At 45.3% G+C, this 18,073-nt stretch overlaps 1 protein-coding gene across 12 annotated transcripts in view; it reads right to left on the bottom strand.

Annotated features, from left to right (window-relative positions):
• LOC129634562 (uncharacterized) overlaps window positions 1-12,273 on the bottom strand; it is a 72,271-nt gene extending 59,998 nt beyond the window's left edge. For 8 of the 12 annotated variants that reach the window (XR_008705748.1, XR_008705747.1, XR_008705749.1 and 5 more), the window contains exon 1: window positions 11,756-12,273. The gene's annotated coding sequence lies outside the window, so the exon portion shown is untranslated. The other 4 variants (XM_055556894.1, XM_055556899.1, XM_055556892.1 and 1 more) reach the window with 2 other exon arrangements.
• Window positions 12,274-18,073: the final 5,800 nt, after the last annotated feature.

Raw genomic sequence — 18,073 nt, 5'->3', positions numbered from 1 at the left:
GAAAGAAAGTCAGCCTACTTTATTCCCCTCCACCTCCGACTGGGGATGCTACCTCATCCCTGGAGCCTAAGAAGGCTTGGGTCCCACTGCTGGACTGAGGTGGGTTCCAGATAGCCTGGCAGGGTGCCCTTCACTGAGCCCTTCTGAAACGTCTACTGTCTGCTTTCTTCTGGCTCAGACCAGACTCCCCAGCAGGATCCAGGCCTCCAGGGACTGTGGGGCAATACTGCGAACCCTGCACGTGCCCGCGTGCTGGATTCCAGTTCAAGCCTCCTTCTCAGCAGTGTCACCACTCATTTTTCTGAATATGGAAAATACCTTGCATGAAGCTGTGAGGCTTTGTGGCAGAAATAAAACTGAAAGTTCTGGGATAAACATGCTGATTATAGAACACATGTAATCCAGCTTTCTACAAAACACCAGTAAGAGCAATACCTTATGTTTGTGTCACACTTTATCAGATTTTCATTTATAGCTTTTCGGTACTGCTTCCTAAAAACCAATTTCATAAGGTTTTCAAGAACTCCTCTGGTTCCTTCTTCAATAGCTCTGGTCTGACCTCTGCCCCTGGGACCAATGTAGGTCCCTCAGCTCCTCAAAGCCAGATCTCTGTCCTGCTTGCCAGAGTTGCAATGAGTCATTAAGAGCACTTCAGTTGCTACCACACACCTGCAAGCAGACAGCTGTGTCTGGAGCCCAGCAAGTATCATAGGCTAGACCCCAGAGCCCCTGGGAACCAGAGATGTGGAGTACATGGGGCAGGACAGATAGATGACAGGGAGAAGGGGTGCTGGGCAGTGTCCATGGCCAGGCCTGGGAGCAGCAGTTCCAGCCCTGCCTGTTGCTGCTGCTGCTAAGTCGCTTCAGTCGTGTCCGATTCTGTGCGACCCCATGGACTGCAGCCTACCAGGCTCCTCCATCCATGGGATTTTCCGGGCAACAGTACTGGAGTGGGGTGCTGTTGCCTTCTCCCGCAGCCCTGCCTAGACCTCACCTAAAACCCAAGCTGCCTGACCCTTGGCCCCTCCTGTCAGGCTTTTCTGTTCCTGTGTCCTCAGAGGCCTCTGCCCATATCCTCTTCCCCCAAACCTGGCTTTTTTAGCCTGGGAAATCCCATGCATAGGGGAGCTTGTGGGCCACAGTCCATGGGTTCACAAAGAGTCTGACAGGACTTAGCCACTAGACAGCAACGAGTAGATGAGAAACCAAAAGAAAAGTGAAAGTGAAGTTGCTCAGTCGTGTCCGACTCTTTGCAACCCCATGGACTGTAGCCCACCAGGCTCCTCTGTCCATGGGATTTTCCAGGCAAGAGTACTGGAGTGGGTTGCCATTTCTTTCTCCAGAGTATCTTCCCAACCCAGGGATCGAACCCAGGTCTCCTGCATTGTCAGCAAGACGCTTTACCGTCTGAGCCACCAGGGAAGTCAAGATGAGAAACCAAAGGAATGTTTAAAAAAAAAAACACAAAGCAATGAAAAATCCTGTCACTGTCTTTAGAAGGTAACTGAGAACCAGCTGTCACCCTGGACACTTTCAGATGAATACACACAGTTGGAAACTGTACCATGTTCCCATATTCTACCACACACATTCCTGCTCATAATGTTATAGAAAAGACTTGTGAAATAATAACAATAATCATGATAATCAACCTCTGCTATTCACGACCATACTTTTAAGACATTTTCAACGTGTATTTGTTGAATATTTAATCAGTGCTAGGCATTTGTTAGGGGCTTCCCTCGTGGCTTAGACAGTCAAGAATCTGCCTGCAATGCAAGGGACCTGGGTTCAATCCCTGGGTCGAGAAGATCCCCTGGAGAAGGAAATGGCTAATGTCTAACTGGAAGGACTAATGCTGAAGCTGAAGCTCCAATACTTTGGCCACTTGATGTGAAGAACTGACTCACTGGCAAAGACCCTGATGCTGGGAAAGATTAAAGGCAGGATGAGAAGGGGACAACGGAGGATGAGACAGTTGGACGGCATCACTGACTCAATGGGTGATGGACAGGGAAGCCTGGTGTGTCACAGTCCATGGAGTCAGAGTCGGACATGACTGAGCAACTGAACTGAACTCAACTGAATGGCTCCAGGACTTTGGATCACTAGAGAACTCCCGGCCCCATAGAACACTGATAGGTTAGCACCCTCCCAAAGGCCTCCATCTCAACACTTGACTAAGCCACACCCCAAAGCCAGAAGGCTGGAGTGCCGAACACCCCTGACCTATCCTTCAACCAAACAGAAGCACAATCCCGCCTGCTGGCAGACAGGGTGCCCAAAGCCATACTGAATCCATGGACACCCCAAAGCACTCTATTGGACCCAGCCACTGCTCTTCAGAAAGACGAGGTCTAACTCCACCCACCAGAACACACATACAAATCCCCCCAAGCAGGAAACCTTCACAAGGCACTGGTCCCACCCACCCATGGAGGCAGACTCCTCGGTTAAAAGGAATTACAATATTCCACTATGCAGAAAGCAGACCTCAAACACAGTAAATAAACAAAATGAAATGACAAAGAAACATCCAGCAGTTGAAGGACCATGGTTAAAACTGACAAGACCAAACAAATGAAGAGGAAATAGGCAATCTACTTGAAAAAGAATTCAAAGGAATGATAGTAGACTTGATCCAGAATTTTGGAAATAAAATGGAGGCTCAGATAAATGGACTGGAGGCACAGATTGAGAAGATACAAGAAATGTTTAACAAGGACCTTGAAGAATTGAAGAATAAACAATCAACAATGAGCAATGGAATAACTGAGATTAAAAGTCACTGGAGAAACCATAATTGAAAAAGACACATGTACCCCAATGTTCACTGCAGCACTATTTACAACAGTTAGGACATGAAAGCAACCTAGATGTCCATCGACAGATGAATGGATAAAGAAGCTGTGGTACATATATACAGCGGAATATTACTCAGCCATAAAAAGGAATGCATCTGAGTCAATGGTAATGAGGTAGATGAACCTAGAGCCAATTACACAGAGTGAACAAGTTAGAAAGAGAAAAACAAATATTGTATATTAACACACATATAGGGAATCTAGAAAGATGGCACTGCTGAACCTATCTGCAGGGCAGCAATGGAGACGCAAACAGAGAACAGACTTATGGAGATGGGGGAGGAGGAAGGAATGGGTGAGAGTGGCATGGAAACATATATGCTACCATATGTAAATTAGAGAGTCAGTGGGAATTTGCTGTATGACTCAGGGAACTCAAACTGGGGCTCTGCGACAACCTAGAGGAGTGGGATGGGATGAGAGGTGGGAAGGAGGTTCAAGAGGGAGGGGACATCTGTAAACCTATGGCTGATTCATGTTGATGTATGGCAGAAACCATCAAAATTAATTATCCTCTAATTAAAAATGAAATAAAACTGTTAAAAAAAAAAAAAAGACAGCTATAGAGTACCTTCCTCTTACTGATTGTTGGATCTATTCCAAGCTACATTGCATCAACCCCTGGGAGAATAAGAAATCTCAAGGGACCACCTCATAAATGCTTTGCAAAGTACACATTAGAGTAAATGAATGGACCTTTACACACAGTGAAATGGCTTAAACAGTGGCACCAAATGCAGTGTCAGTGCTGAACTCCACAGGCTTTCCTGAGAGGCCTGCCAGTCAGCCCCACTAAATCTCCTTGAACAAGGAGCAAGGCATGGGGACATGAGTTATGTAGCTTCCTGGGGATAATGCAGGTCATTGCAAAAGGACTTTTGATGCTTTCAGTTTAAGAAAATAAGAGTCAGAGCTACTCGCTGCTAATTAATATTGACTTACTTCACACATAAAAAGCTGATCTCTCATTTACAACTGGCATCTCTCATTTACAACTGGTCAAGCAGATAAATCAAACCCACCTCCAGGTATAGGCCTCTTCCCTGTCTGATTGTCAACTTACTCTCCTACCCACCAATCAATCACAGCTCAACTCTACCCTGGTTTAGGAACACATACAGTGGTCCTGCCAGAGCTCCATCCATGCCGGGTTAGGAGATACACTGTTCATGAAGCCTGCCCAGCTCATCCGCTACAGAGCCCATGTTCTGAATTTGTTTTCCATTAGTGACATTCCCTTACAACCTATCTACACTGCCTGATCCATCTTCCTCTCTCCTCTGCATCGTAGCACTTGCTCACCTGCAGTTCTCCAGCTTCACTATCACTGAGAACAATCCCTTCACATCTTTTTTTTCTCATCCTCCAATTACCCCTACCTGACAACAGAAATCTCAAAGTTCAAATCAGCCACTCCAGGTACTCTGAACTCTATACCCATTCCCAACTCCTCGGACTTCTGTCAAATTTCCACTCTCTCCTTCTTATTTCCCTCTTTTCCCTGGTTCACCCTTTATCCCCTTGTTTCACTATGACTCATCACCCATCCTCCCAGATGCCTCAGCTCTTACAGCTTGTGTTTCAGCCCATCTTGGAGCTCAGTAAACCACCATCCTTACCATCCAAGTAAATGAATCAATCAGTTCAGTTCACTTAGTCGTGTCCGACTCTTTGGGACCCCATGAATCGCAGCACGCCAGGCCTCCCTGTCCATCACCAACTCCCGGAGTTCATTCCGACTCACATCCATAGAGTTGGTGATGCCATCCAGCCATCTCATCCTCTGTCATCCCCTTCTCCTCCTGCCCCCAATCCCTCCCAGCATCACAGTCTTCTCCAATGAGTCAACTCTTCGCATGAGGTGGCCAAAGTACTGGAGTTTCAGCTCCAGTACTTTCTCCTCCAAAGAAATCCCAGGGCTGATCTCCTTCAGAATGGACTGGCTGGATCTCCTTGTAGTCCAAGGGACTCTCAAGAGTCTTCTCCAACACCACAATTCAAAAGCATCAATTTTTCGGCACGGGTGCTCAGCCTTCTTCACAGTCCAACTCTCACATCCATACATGACCACAGGAAAAACCATAGCCTTGAGTAGATGGACCTTTGTTGGCAAAGTAATGTCTCTGCTTTTGAATATGCTGTCTAGGTTGGTCATAACTTTCCTTCCAAGGAGTAAGTGTCTTTTAATTTCATGGCTGCAGTCACCATCTGCAGTGATTTTGGAGCCCCAAAAAATAAAGTCTGACACTGTTTCTACTGTTTCCCCATCTATTTCCAATGAAGTGATGGGACCAGATGCCATGATCTTCGTTTTCTGAATATTGAGCTTTAAGCCAACTTTTTCACTCTCCTCTTTCACTTTCATCAAGAGGCTTTTTAAAAAGTTCCTCTTCACTTTCTGCCATAAGGGTGGTGTCATCTGCGTATCTGAGGTTATTGATATTTCTCCCAGAAATCTTGATTCCAGCTTGTGCTTCTTCCAGTCCAGCGTTTCTCATGATGTACTCTGCATATAAGTTAAATAAGCAGGGTGACAATATACAGCCTTGACATATTCCTTTCCCGTTTTGGAACCAGTCTGTTGTTTCATGTCCAGTTCTAACTGTTGCTTCCTGACCTGCATACCGATTTCTCAGGAGGCAGGTCAGGTGGTCTGGGATTCCCATCTCTTTCAGAATTTTCCACAGTTGATTGTGATCCACACAGTCAAAGGCTTTGGCATAGTCAATAAAGCAGAAATAGATGTTTTTCTGGAACTCTCTTGCTTTTTCCATGATCCAGCAGATGTTGGCAATTTGATCTCTGGTTCCTCTGCCTTTTCTAAAACCAGCTTGAACATCAGGAAGTTCACGGTTCACATACTGCTGAAGCCTGGCTTGGAGAATTTTGAGCATTACTTTACTAGTGTGTGAGATGAGTGCAACTGTGCGGTAGTTTGAGCATTCTTTGGCATTGCCTTTCTCTGGGATTGGAATGAAAACTGACCTATTGGAATGAATCTATTCATTCTATTGGAATGAATCAATAGAAGAGCTTAAAAATGTGCCTCCCAAATATTAAACACCCAAGAAAAGCTGTTTTTCCTTCTCCTCCTCCTCTTTTCCTACTATTATTATTATTAATATTTTTTACCCTGAAAACTCTTTCCACCATCACTAATTCCACCCTAATTCAATAACTAAAAAGTGAAGTGAAATTGCTCAGTCGTGTCTGACTCTTTGTGACCCCATTGTCTGTAGCGTACCAGGATTCTATGTCCCCGGGATTTTCCCGGCAAGAGTACTGGAGTGGGTTGCCATTTCCTTCTCCAGGGGATCTTCCCAACCCAGGGATCGAACCTGGTCTCCCGAATTGTAGGTGGACACTTTACTGTCTGAGCCACCAGCGAAGTCCAAAGCATCACTCAAATGATCTAAATCTAAAAAAAAAAAGGAGGGGGGGAGTGGAGAGGAATTCCCTTGTAGTCCAGTGGTTAGGACTGAGTTCTCTCACAGCCAAAGGCTAGGGTTCAATCCCTGGTTGAGGAGCTAAGTGGCTTTCCTGGTGGCTCGGATGGTAAAGAATCTGTCTGCAATGCAGGAGACCTGGGTTGGATTCCTGGGTTGGGAGGATCCCCTGGAGAAGAAGGAAATGGCAACCCACTCCACTGTTATTCCCTGGAGAATTCCATGGACAGAGAAGCCTGGCGGGCTACAGTCCACTGGATAGCAAAGAGTTGGACACAACTGAGTGTCTTTCACTTGGGGAACTATACCACAAGCTGTGCTTCACGGCCAAAATTAAAACCTTTAACAACAACAACAAAATAAGCTCATTGACACAGAGAACAGATTTAATTAATGTCTTGCTGGAAGTGCATTCACTTCCTTCGACTCGGCAGGTAGCAACAGCATCTAAAAGCTTTGCAAACAGTTGAGATATTCACTGAACAGAGGAGCCTAACGGGCTACAGTCCATAGGGTCACAAAGAGTCAGACACGACTGAGCGACTTACCACGCACACTTAAAAATACTCGAACAGCATGCATTCCCCTCTCTCTGCAGCTCCCGTCTCCGGTCAGCTGATGGCTGGGAGGGGACGGGTTTCACCACCGCTGGCCTTCGACTCCCCAAGAGAGAACAGAGGTGTGGTACCCTGGGACGTCCCTCCCAGGGAGGTGCCAAGTGATGCCACCATGACTCACTCTCTCCTCTGTGCTCGCCTCCTGGCTCAGCTCAGAGAGATATGGCTGGGGGGCCTCCAAACACGCAGGAGCCTGGGGAGGGGGCCCAGGCCAAGGTTAGGCTGGGGCTGCCGCAGCTACATTACCGCACCACAGCTCCCACAGCAGAAGACCCCGGAGTAAGATGGCGGAGGAAGCGGGCGGAGGCAGCGTGCGGGGGCGGGGCCTAGGAAGCGCAACTCCCTCGAGTTTATTGGACGCGCCTGGAGGCGCTGGACTTAGGCAGCGCCAGCCTTCCGCCTGCTCCCTTTGGACCAGTACTTCTTCCGTCTCCCAAGCCTGTCGCTGAAGGCTAGATGGGAGCACTCAAACTGGGCTCGCCCTGCCCCGCCCCACCGCCGCCCAGACACCCCGCCCTCCGCCCCGTGCCAAGGCTTCCACGTTCCTGCACTCCTTCTGTACCTGGACAAGCCCCCCTCCCCAACCTACCCCACCAGGCAGCAACCCCCTTCCCCACACCACCCCCCCCCCCCCCCCCCCCGCCACGACCCGCACCTGGGCTCCTGGGGAACCGATGATGCCCGCCCAGAGGCTGGAGGCATCAGAAGACTGGGGTCCCCTGTGTCATCTACAGGACTCACCTAACTGATTGCAAATGGAGAGTGTCAGTGTCTTGGGAGGAGAAGGCAATGGCACCCCACTCCAGTACTCTTGCCTGGAAAATCCCATGGGCGGAGGAGCCTGGTGGGCTGCAGTCCATGGGGTCGCTAAGAGTCGAACACGACTGAGCGACTTCACTTTCCCTTTCCACTTTCATGCATTGGAGAAGGAAATGGCAACCCACTCCAGTATTCTTGCCTGGAGAATCCCAGGGATGGGGGAGCCTGGTGGGCTGCCGCACTCTACTGGGTCGCACAGAGTCAGACACGACTGAAGCGACTTAGCAGCAGTGTCTTGGGAACCTCTGTCGTTGTGGCAGCATGGAACAACTTTCACTCCCTGACAACTACTTTAGGTTATTAAAATAGAAAAAGGGCAGAACCAGCTGCTCCATGAAAGACTTATAAATTTAGCCTTACTTTTGCCCAGAAGGAAAAATATATATTCAGCGTACCTACACAACATTGCTTCTTAAAGTCCTAGTTTTTAAAAGTCCAGGTAACAAAGCAAACTACAGATTCAGTGCAATTCCTATCAAGCTACCAATGGTATTTTTCAGAGAATTAGAACAAATGATTTCACAATTTGTATGGAATTACAAAAAACCTCATATAGCCAAAGCAATCCTGAGAAAGACGAATAGAACCAGAGGAATCAACCTGCCTGACTTCAGGCTATATTACAAAGCAACAGTCATCAAGAGAGTATGGTACTGGCACAAAGACAGAAATATAGATCAATGGAACAAAATAGAAAGCCCAGAGATAAATCCATGAACCTATGGACACCTTATCTTTGACAAAAGAGGCAAGAATATACAATGGAGAAAAGACAATCTCTTTAACAAGTGGTGCTGGGAAAACTGGTCAACCACTTGTAAAAGAATGAAACTGGAACACTTTCTAACACCATACACAAAAATAAACTCAAAATGGATTAAAGATCTAAATGTAAGACCAGGAATTATAAAACTCCTAGAGGAAAACATAGGTAAAACACTCCTTGACATAAATCATACCAGGATTCTCTATGACCCACCTCCCAGAGTAATGGAAACAAAAGAAAAAATAAACAAATGGGATCTAATTAAACTTAAAGCTTTTGCACAACAAAGGAAACTATAAGCAAGGTGAAAAGACAGCCTTCAGAATGGGAGAAAATAATAGCAAATGAAGTAACGGACAAAGTATTAATCTCAAAAATATACAAGCAACTCCTGCAGCTCAATTCCAGAAAAATAAGCAACCCAATCAAAAAATGGGCAAAAGAACTAAACAGACATTTCTCCAAAGAAGACATACAGATGGCTAACAAACACATGAAAAGATGCTCAACATCACTCATTATCAGAGAAATGCAAATCAAAACCACTATGAGGTACCATCTCATGCCAGTCAGAATGGCTGCTATCAAAAAGTCTACAAACAATAAATGCTGGAGAGGGTGAGGAAAAAAGGAACCCTCTTACACTGTTGGTGGGAATGCAAACTAGTCGAGCCACTATGGAGAACAGTGCGGAGATTCCTTAAAAAACTGGAAATAGAACTGCCATACGACCCAGCAATCACACTGCTGGGCATGAAAGAGATACGTGTACCCCAATGTTCATCACAGCACTGTTTACAATAGCCAGGACATGGAAGCAACCTAGATGTCCACTGGCAGACGAATGGATAAGAAAGCTGTGGTACATATACACAATGGAATATTACTCAGCTATTAAAAAGAATGCATTTGAATCAGTTCCAATGAGGTGGATGAAACTGGAGCCTATTATACACAGAGAAGTAAGTCAGAAAGAAAAACACCAATACAGTATATTAACGCATATATACGGAATTTAGAAGGATGGTAACGATGACCCTATATGCGAGACAGCAAAAGAGACACAGATGTAAAGAACAGACTTCTGGACTCTGTGGGAGAAGGTGAGGGTGGGTTGATTTGAGCGAATAGCATTGAAACATGTATATTATCATATGTGAAATAGATCACCAGTCTAGGTTCAATGCATGAAACAGGGTGCTCAAGGGCTGGTGCACTGGGATGACCCTGAGGGATGGGATGGGGAGGGAAGTGGGAGGGAGGGTCAGGATGGGGAACACATGTACACCCATGGCTGATTCATGTGAATATATGGCGAAAACCACCACAATATTGTAAAGTAATTAGCCTCTAATTAAAATTAAAAAAAAAAGTCCAGGTAACAAAATACCCTGCATATGCTAAGTGAAAGTAATCAGCTTGACAAGGAAAATACTGCATGGTATCTCTTGTATATGAAATCTAAAAAATATGAGAAACTACTGAATATAATAAAAAAGAAGCAGACTTACAGATATAGAGAATAAATTAGTAGTTACCAGTAGAAATGACCCAGATAACCATGATGGTTCGATCCCTTACCTAGAGTCAGACATCCTGGAGTATGAACTAAAGTCGGCCTTAGGAAGCATCACCACGAACAAAGCTAGTGGAAGTGATGGAATTCTAGCTGAGCTATTTCAAATCTGAAAAGATGATGCAGTTAAAGTGCTGCACTCAATATGCCAGCGAATTTGGAAAACTCAACAGTGGCTACAGGACTGGAAAAGGTCAGTTTTCATTCCAATCCCAAAGAAGGGCAATGCCAAGGAATGCTTAAACTACTGCACAATTGCATTCATTTCACATTACCCTAATGATGCTCAAACTTCTCCAAGCAAGTATGTGACCCGAGAACTTCCAGATGTAAAATAGGATTTAGAAAAGGGAGAGGAATCGGAGATCAAATTGCCAATATCTCGTGGATCATAGAAAAGCAAGGGAATTCCAGACGAACATTTGCTTCATTGACTACACTAAAGCCTTTGACTGTGTGGATAATAACAAACTGGAAAATTCTTCAAGAGATAGGAATACCAGATCACCTTGCCTGTCTCCTGAGAAACCTGTATGAAAGTCAACAAGCAACAGTTAGAACTGGACAGAGAACAACAGACTGATTCAAAACTGGGAAAGGAGTACATCAAGGCTGTATATTGTGATCCTGCTTATTTAACTTATACGCAGAGTACATCATGTGAAATGCTGGGCTGGATGAAGCACAGGCAATAACCTTAAATATGCAGATGACACCACCACCACCCTTATGGCAGAAAGTGAAGAACTAAAGAGCCTCTTGATGAAGGTGAAAGAGGAGAGTGAAAGAGCTGTCTTAAAACTTAATATTCAAAAAACTAAGATCACCTTGTCCCATCACTTCATGACAAATAGATGGGGAAACAATGGAAACAGAGAGACATTATTTCCTTGGGCTTCAAAATCACTTTAGACAGTGACTGCAGCGATGAAATTAAAAGACACTTGCTCCTTGGAAGAAAAGCTATGATGACCCTAGACAGCTAATGTATTAAAAAGCAGAAACATCCCTTTGCTGACAAAGGTCCATATAGTCAAAGCTATGGTTTTTCCAGTAGTCATGTATGGATGTGAGAGGTGGACCATAAAGAAGCTTAAGCTTCGAAGAATTGGTGCTTTTGAACTGTGATGTTGGAGAAGTCTCTTGAGAGTCCCTTGGACTGCAAGGAGATCAAGCAAATCAATCCTAAAAGAAATCAACCCTGAAAATTCATTGGACGGACTGATGCTGAAGCTGAAAGTCCAATACTTTGGCCACCTGATGCGAAGAGCTGACTCTGGAAAAGACGGTGATGCTGGGAAAGACAGAGGTCAGGAGGATAAGGGGACAAGAGAGGACAAGATGGTTGGATGACATCACTGTCTCAATGGACGTAAGTTTGAGCAAGCTCCAGGAGATGGTGAAGGACAGGGAAGCCTGCTGTGCTGCAGTCCATGGGTCGCAAAGAGTCAGAGCTGACTTAGAGACTAAACAACAACAACAACAATGCTCAAATTCATTTGGATCTCCAAATTAAACTGGAGTTTCACGGTGTTATCTTGAAAGTCTTCCCTGAAGCTAGCCTAAACTGACACAGTTCTGGTTCCAGGCTCTCCACTTGGCCAGCTGGACAGAAAACCCAAAGTTGCAGAAACCAGTTAACAAACAAGCAGGAGCGAATGACTTACCCTAAGTCCACAAGCGTCCGCCAGGGCTGCACTCGGGAGTTTTAGGACGTCAGCCGGAACCATCTCTCCTGAACTCTCAGCTCTGCTTGCTGGTGTCCTCCTCACACAGGTGGCTCTGCCTTTACAGAAGTGACAAACTTTTGGTAAAGCTGGCCTTTACCAAACGCCACAAGGAGAAGGCAATGACACCCTACTCCAGTACTCTTGCCTGGAAAATCCCATGAACGGAGGAGCCTGGTAGGCTGCAGTCCATGGGGTCGCTAAGGGTCGGACACGACTGAGCGACTTCACTTTCACTTTTCACTTTCATGCGTTGGAGAAGGAAATGGCAACCCACTCCAGTGTTCTTGCCTGGAGAATCCCAGGGACGGGGGAGCCTGGTGGGCTGCCGTCCATGGGGTCACACAGAGTCGGACATGACTGAAGTGACTTAGCAGCAAAGGCCACAAGCCGACGTCACGTCTGCTTCCACCCGCGCAGGCCAACCTCACTTCGCAACTGCTCCCAACGGAAATAGAGCTTCTCTTCACCGGAAGCTCAGCCCTGAGTTCTGATTGGCCACTCTCTCAATCTTGAGCCAATCATTTTGGCCAAGGTGGATGGAACATGCTCATTGGCCAGGTGGAGGTCACGTGACCGTCCTCTCTAGGAAACTTGCCAACTCTTTGCCGGAGTCTGGGTGGGGCATTGCGTGGTTCCATTCGTGGAGGCCAGGATCCAGTTTCTGTGTTCTTTGTTTCCTGGGATGTACCTGCTGGCAACCTCTTCCCATACCTAGCCGTTCTTTGTTTACAAAAGAATTCCTGATTCATCTCCTCCCTCCTAAGCCCCATTTCACCCACTCACACCACAAAGGAGCAAGACCACCTGTTTGAAGACACGGTGGGGGTCGCCCCCCAGCCCCCAGTCTTGCTCTTTGTGTCCTTTTACACGGATTCATTCAGTCAACAAACCTCCACTGAGCACCTGCTACACGCTGGAATAGGTTTGCAGGACCGTTAGCTCTGAGTACTGGGCGCCACCCAGGGGCCTCCCAAAGGGATCCAGTTTTTGTCTGAGGAAGCGACTGGAGGTGAGCTTCCAGTCCCACTCTGCCACCCACTGTGTGGTCTTGAGGAAGTGTTCCCCCTCTCGGGCCCCTCCTTTCTTATCTGCAAAATGAAGCGCTAGGGAGAATGAGGTCCTGGAACCCCCTCAACTCTGACATACTGTGGTTGGGTCTTAAAACCTGTTTCTCCAGCTGTGAGTCAGCCTGTGAGCTCTATGGACAGTGACCACAATACTCCAGGAAAGGGCTGGGCTGAGATGAGCCCAAGATCACACAGCTGTGTACCTTAATCCCTCTCCCTCCCAGCTGGTGGTGGCACCAGGGCAGAGGAGGATCAGGACTTACCGTGCCTGTGAGGACCCTGGCTCTAGGTTCCCATGAGGTTGCCTATTGCTGCTCCAGAAAAATCTCTTCTGGGGCATTTGTGATTCCCAAGCCCTCCCACAGAAGGTCAACTTTGGGGCTCTGAAAGGAAGTAGAGGGAGCACACAGGATGGGAGGAGAGGGTGAGGTGGAAGTCCCATGCAGCCTGTCCATCATCCACCTCCCCTTCCTCCCCCACCCCCACTTTCTCCCTGTCTTTCTCACAGATGAAATCGGTCATGGATTCTTGAAACAGAAACTCTTGGTGTGTTGGTCGAGGAACCTCTGTGAAGCAGGCTCAGTGCAGAGAACATTTTCTTCTGAAGGAGTCTAGTTTCTCTTCACCCTGAACATTTGGGGACTCTAATTAACTCCCCTGGTCAGTCTGTCACTTTTTGTCAGTTCACCTCATTAATCCATCTATTTCCTTTTATTTAGCGCATCCTTTTTTTTTTTCTTTCAAATAAGGAAGACATTAGAAAACAGAGAACCTAAGAACAGAGACTGGATTAGCTGTCCTTCCAAAAGACAGGAGCAGCAGCTTGTAAGACATGTGCGTGAGTGAGTGAGGTCGCTCAGTCATGTCTGACTCTGCAACCCCATGGACTGTAGCCTACCAGGCTCCTCTGTCCATGGGATTTTCCAGGCAAGAATACTGGAGTGGGTTACCATTTCCTTCTCCAGGAGATCTTCCCGACCCAGGGATTGAACCCAGGTCTCCCACACTGTAGGCAGATGCTTTACCGTCTGAGCCACCAGGGAAGTCTTCCACCTCCTGGGGCCACATACTCACTCACCGCTGCTTCTCTTTGTGCAGCACTAGGTCCTCCCCTCTTTAAGTCTATTGGTTTCTATCCAGTTCCACTGCCAGAACCCTGGTTTAAAGTCTATCCTTTGTCCTCAGAAAACTGAAGTGGCCTCCTCATGTTTCTCCCTACATCCACGCTCCTGTTCTCCTCACTACAGCCAGGGTGATTTATTAAAAATTGAAAATGTACTCAGTGGTTTTCCACTGCTCGTGAGATAAACGTCAAAACCTTAAGCCTGGAGTGGAGCCAGATTATGATCTGCCCACGTTCGGTGGCCTTTGCTGTGGTGTCCCTCTTTCTGGAGATTATACAGCCCTGTCCCTTGTCTGTCATTGCAAAGGGGCTGATGAACAGGGAGAGAAATGTGAGCACACACTTAAGAACCAGTGCATAACTCACCTCTTCTTTTTCTTTTTCTCTGGCAAAGATGATAAGTATATAGACTGCTCTGTCAGCCCAAGACGAGAGGGAAAATGACATGGAGCAGAGCCATGTGAGCATATATATATATATATATGTATATATATATATATCATGTGGTATGTAGTGTGTACTATCTAGCATGTAGTATGTACTATACATGAATCATGTAGTGTGTACTATGCAGCATGTAGTATGTAGCATGTATATACAGCACAGGTTCTTTGGTCTGGATGAAGGCTAATTCTCTGATGCTTTTCTTACATTCATAAATTCCTATGATTTCTATAGATAGTGCTGCATTTTGGTATTTTTCTTTCTTTGGGTCAGTTGTTGTTCAGTCACTAAGTCACATCCAGCTCTTTGCAAACCCATAGACTGAAGCATACCAGGCCCTGTCCTTCACCATCTCCTGGAGCTTGCTCAGACTCATGTCCATTGAGATAGTGATGCCATCCAACCATCTCATCCTCTGTTTCCCCCTTTTCCTCCCACCTTCAATCTTTCCCAGCATCAGGCTCTTTTCCTATGAGTGTGGTCTTCACATCCAGTGGCCAAAGTATTGGAGCTTCAGCATCAGTCCTTCCAATGAATATTCAGGGTTGAATTTCTTTAGGATCGACTCTTTTGATCTCCTTGCTATCCCAGGGACTCTCAAGAGTCTTCTGCAGCATCACAGTTTGAAAGCATCAATTCTTCGGCATTTAGCCTTCTTTATGGTCTGACTCCCACAGCCGTACATGACTACTGGAAAAACCATAGCTTTGACTAGATGGACCTTTGTCAGCAAACTGATGTCTTTGCTTTTTAATACACTGTCTAGTTAATACAGCTTAGCTGTGTTGTGTTAAATCCCAGTTGTTTAGGGTCTCTTGAGGGCAGGCCTCATGAAAAATAAAATGTTGTTGGGCCTACTTCAGGACAGTTTCTTTCTCCCCTGCTGGAAGTGGAGCACATTGTCTCCTTTTTCGGTGCAAGAACCGAGTTGAATTATGAAGGTAAGATTCAGAAAGTTGGGGGGAACCCTTCTCATACTGGGCCCCCCCAAAGATTTTAAGTCTCAGACTGGCTGCACTGAGCCTCCAGCATCTGTCGATCACGATCCAGGTTTCCTCCCTGGTGTCCATGTGCATTTCTGCTCCGGTGCATCAGAGCCCACCTGTCTGAGACCTCGGGCCTGCAGTTGGCCTTCTGACCTACCTCACTTCTCTGATGGCTCTAATAGAGCCATTATTGAAATTACTGATTTTCGGTATAGTTTTTCACTTGTTAGAATGGTAGCTTCCAAACTCTTCACATGCTGAACCAGAAACAAAAAGGCTGAATTGTCCTTTTTATTCATTTCCCTGTGAAAGCTTTGCTTTTTTCAATGATTATCAATGGATTATTTATCAATGAATCAATTTATCAATGAATCTTTCATTTCATTCTTAATTCCCAATTATCTGTTATACTACGGTTTGTCTAATTATTCTTCCTTTGATAGAAATTTGATGACGTCCAGCTTCACTATTTATCATAGACACTGCTGCAGTAAGATTCACATAAGAATTTTTTACACTGATAGCTAACTGCTCAGTTTGTCTTGCTTTCTCTTAGACAGCAAGCAATTTTTAACATTTCTTTTGTGGGGATTGTATGCTTTATAGTGAAGTTAATGCTATCCTTGGATAAAGACTCTTATGAAGAAACTGGACTTCAAGGTGTCCATCTCAGTATTCTGGGGGAAAAAAATCATGAAATTTCAGAAGTATTATGCTTACTCTGGTCTTCCCTGGTGTCACTAGTGGTAAAGAATCCACCTGCCAAGGCAAGAGACACAGGTTCGATCCCTGGGTAGGGGGAGATCCCATGAAATAGAAAGTGGCAACCTATTCCAGTATTCTTGCCTAGAGAATCCCATGGACAGAGGAGCCTGGTGGGCTCCATGGGGCCAAAGAGTCAGACATGACTGAGCAACTAAACACATATGCAGATGGCTCACTGCATCACTTTTTAACAAATTAGTAACATTCTTTTTAAAGCATAAAAAATACGTTATGCATCATAATACAATCTCTGAACAACTCACCCTGAACTCAGGCTTATGGGGTGGAGCATATGTGACAGTTAAGGGATAGGACAGACTCTAAGTTAAATTTAAATGCCTTTGTTCTTTTTGCTCAGGAAAATTATCACTTTCTTTTGCCTTTAAAACTTCTGACTCCAGGGGTGTCAGAGAGGATGAGATATCACTGTTGCGCCTGCTGCTCTTCCACTGCAAAGCTGCCAGTTATAAAGCTTGTAGAATTGAACATGGTGCAGTAGACATCTGGGTTTTGGGTCAAATATTCAAAGTGATGAACCCAAGAGAGGGATTGATAAAGTTTGATTCTCAATAAAGAGTATCCTTTGACTTCCCCAGGACTCCATGGTTACTGAAGAAACTCACTCATGATTGTGGAGATATGGTTCTGCTGACGATGTATGGCTTGAACATCAGTAGTTAAGGCTGCCATGTCCATGGGTGGGCTAGAGTTGACCTCCTGATGACCTCTGCTGTTGGTCACCGACCATGGGAAATTAAGAATTTAAAACAGCGCAATGCTGGAAATGCTGATTGTACAAAGTTTGATGGAAGAATTTATTAAAATATTTATTCATTTGGCTGTGTTGGGTCTTAGTTGCGAAATGCAGAATCTTTCATTGCAGCGTGTGGGCTTCTCTACTTGTGGTGCTCAGATTCTAGAGAGCATGGGCTCTGTTGCCCCATGACATGAAGGATCTTAGTTCCCAGGCCAGGGATCAAACTGAGTTCTCTGCGTTGGAAGGCAGATTCTTAGCCAATGGATCACCAGGGAAGTCCCTGGAACAATTTTTACTATCCATAAAATTTACAAAGCTCTGACCTTCAAAAGAAAAAAAAGTACTCTTTATACACAGTGTGTGTTCACAGATGAAATTTCTATCCCTCTATTTTAAAAAGTTTCTATTTATCTGATGAATTTCTCTCTTAATCGGGATTCTAGGAAGTGTGGAAGAATATCATGCTCCTTCAAAGAAAAGCAGCCATAGAAATTTGGTTTTGATTTGGGTTCTTTGATTTGTTTGATATTAAGCTGTATGAGCAGTTTATTTTGGAAATTAATCTTTTGTTGGTTGCATCATTTGGAAGTATTTTCTCCCACTCTGTAGATTGTCTTTTCATTGTTATTTATGGTTTTCTTTGCAAAAACATTTAAGTTTAATTAGGTCCTATTTATCTTCATTTCCATTACTCTAGGAGACAGATTCCAACTCTGCGATTTATGTCAGTGTTTTTTCTGCCTATTCTCCTCTAGGAGTTTTATAGTACCCAGCCTTACATTTACGTCTTTAATCCACTTTGAGTTTTTTTGTACATGGTGTTAGAGAATGTTCTAATTTCATTCTTTTACATGAACCTCTTCACCTTTCCCAACACCCCTTATTGACTTTTTTCTCCATTGTACCCTTGTCTCCTTTGTTGTAGATTGACTGCGTGTGTGTGTTCTGTCGTGTCTTGACTCTTTGCAGCCCCATGGACCATAAATGGGCTTATTTCTGGACTTTTATGCTGTTTTATCAGTACGTCTACTTCTGTGCCAGTACCATACTGTTTTGAATACTGTAGCTCTGTAGCATGGTCTGAAGTCAGGGAGCCTGATTCTTCCAGCTCCC

Source organism: Bubalus kerabau, chromosome 19, assembly GCF_029407905.1.
Source record: "Bubalus kerabau isolate K-KA32 ecotype Philippines breed swamp buffalo chromosome 19, PCC_UOA_SB_1v2, whole genome shotgun sequence".
NCBI lineage: Eukaryota > Metazoa > Chordata > Mammalia > Artiodactyla > Bovidae > Bubalus > Bubalus kerabau.
This window is presented reverse-complemented; position numbering and strand designations above follow the sequence as displayed.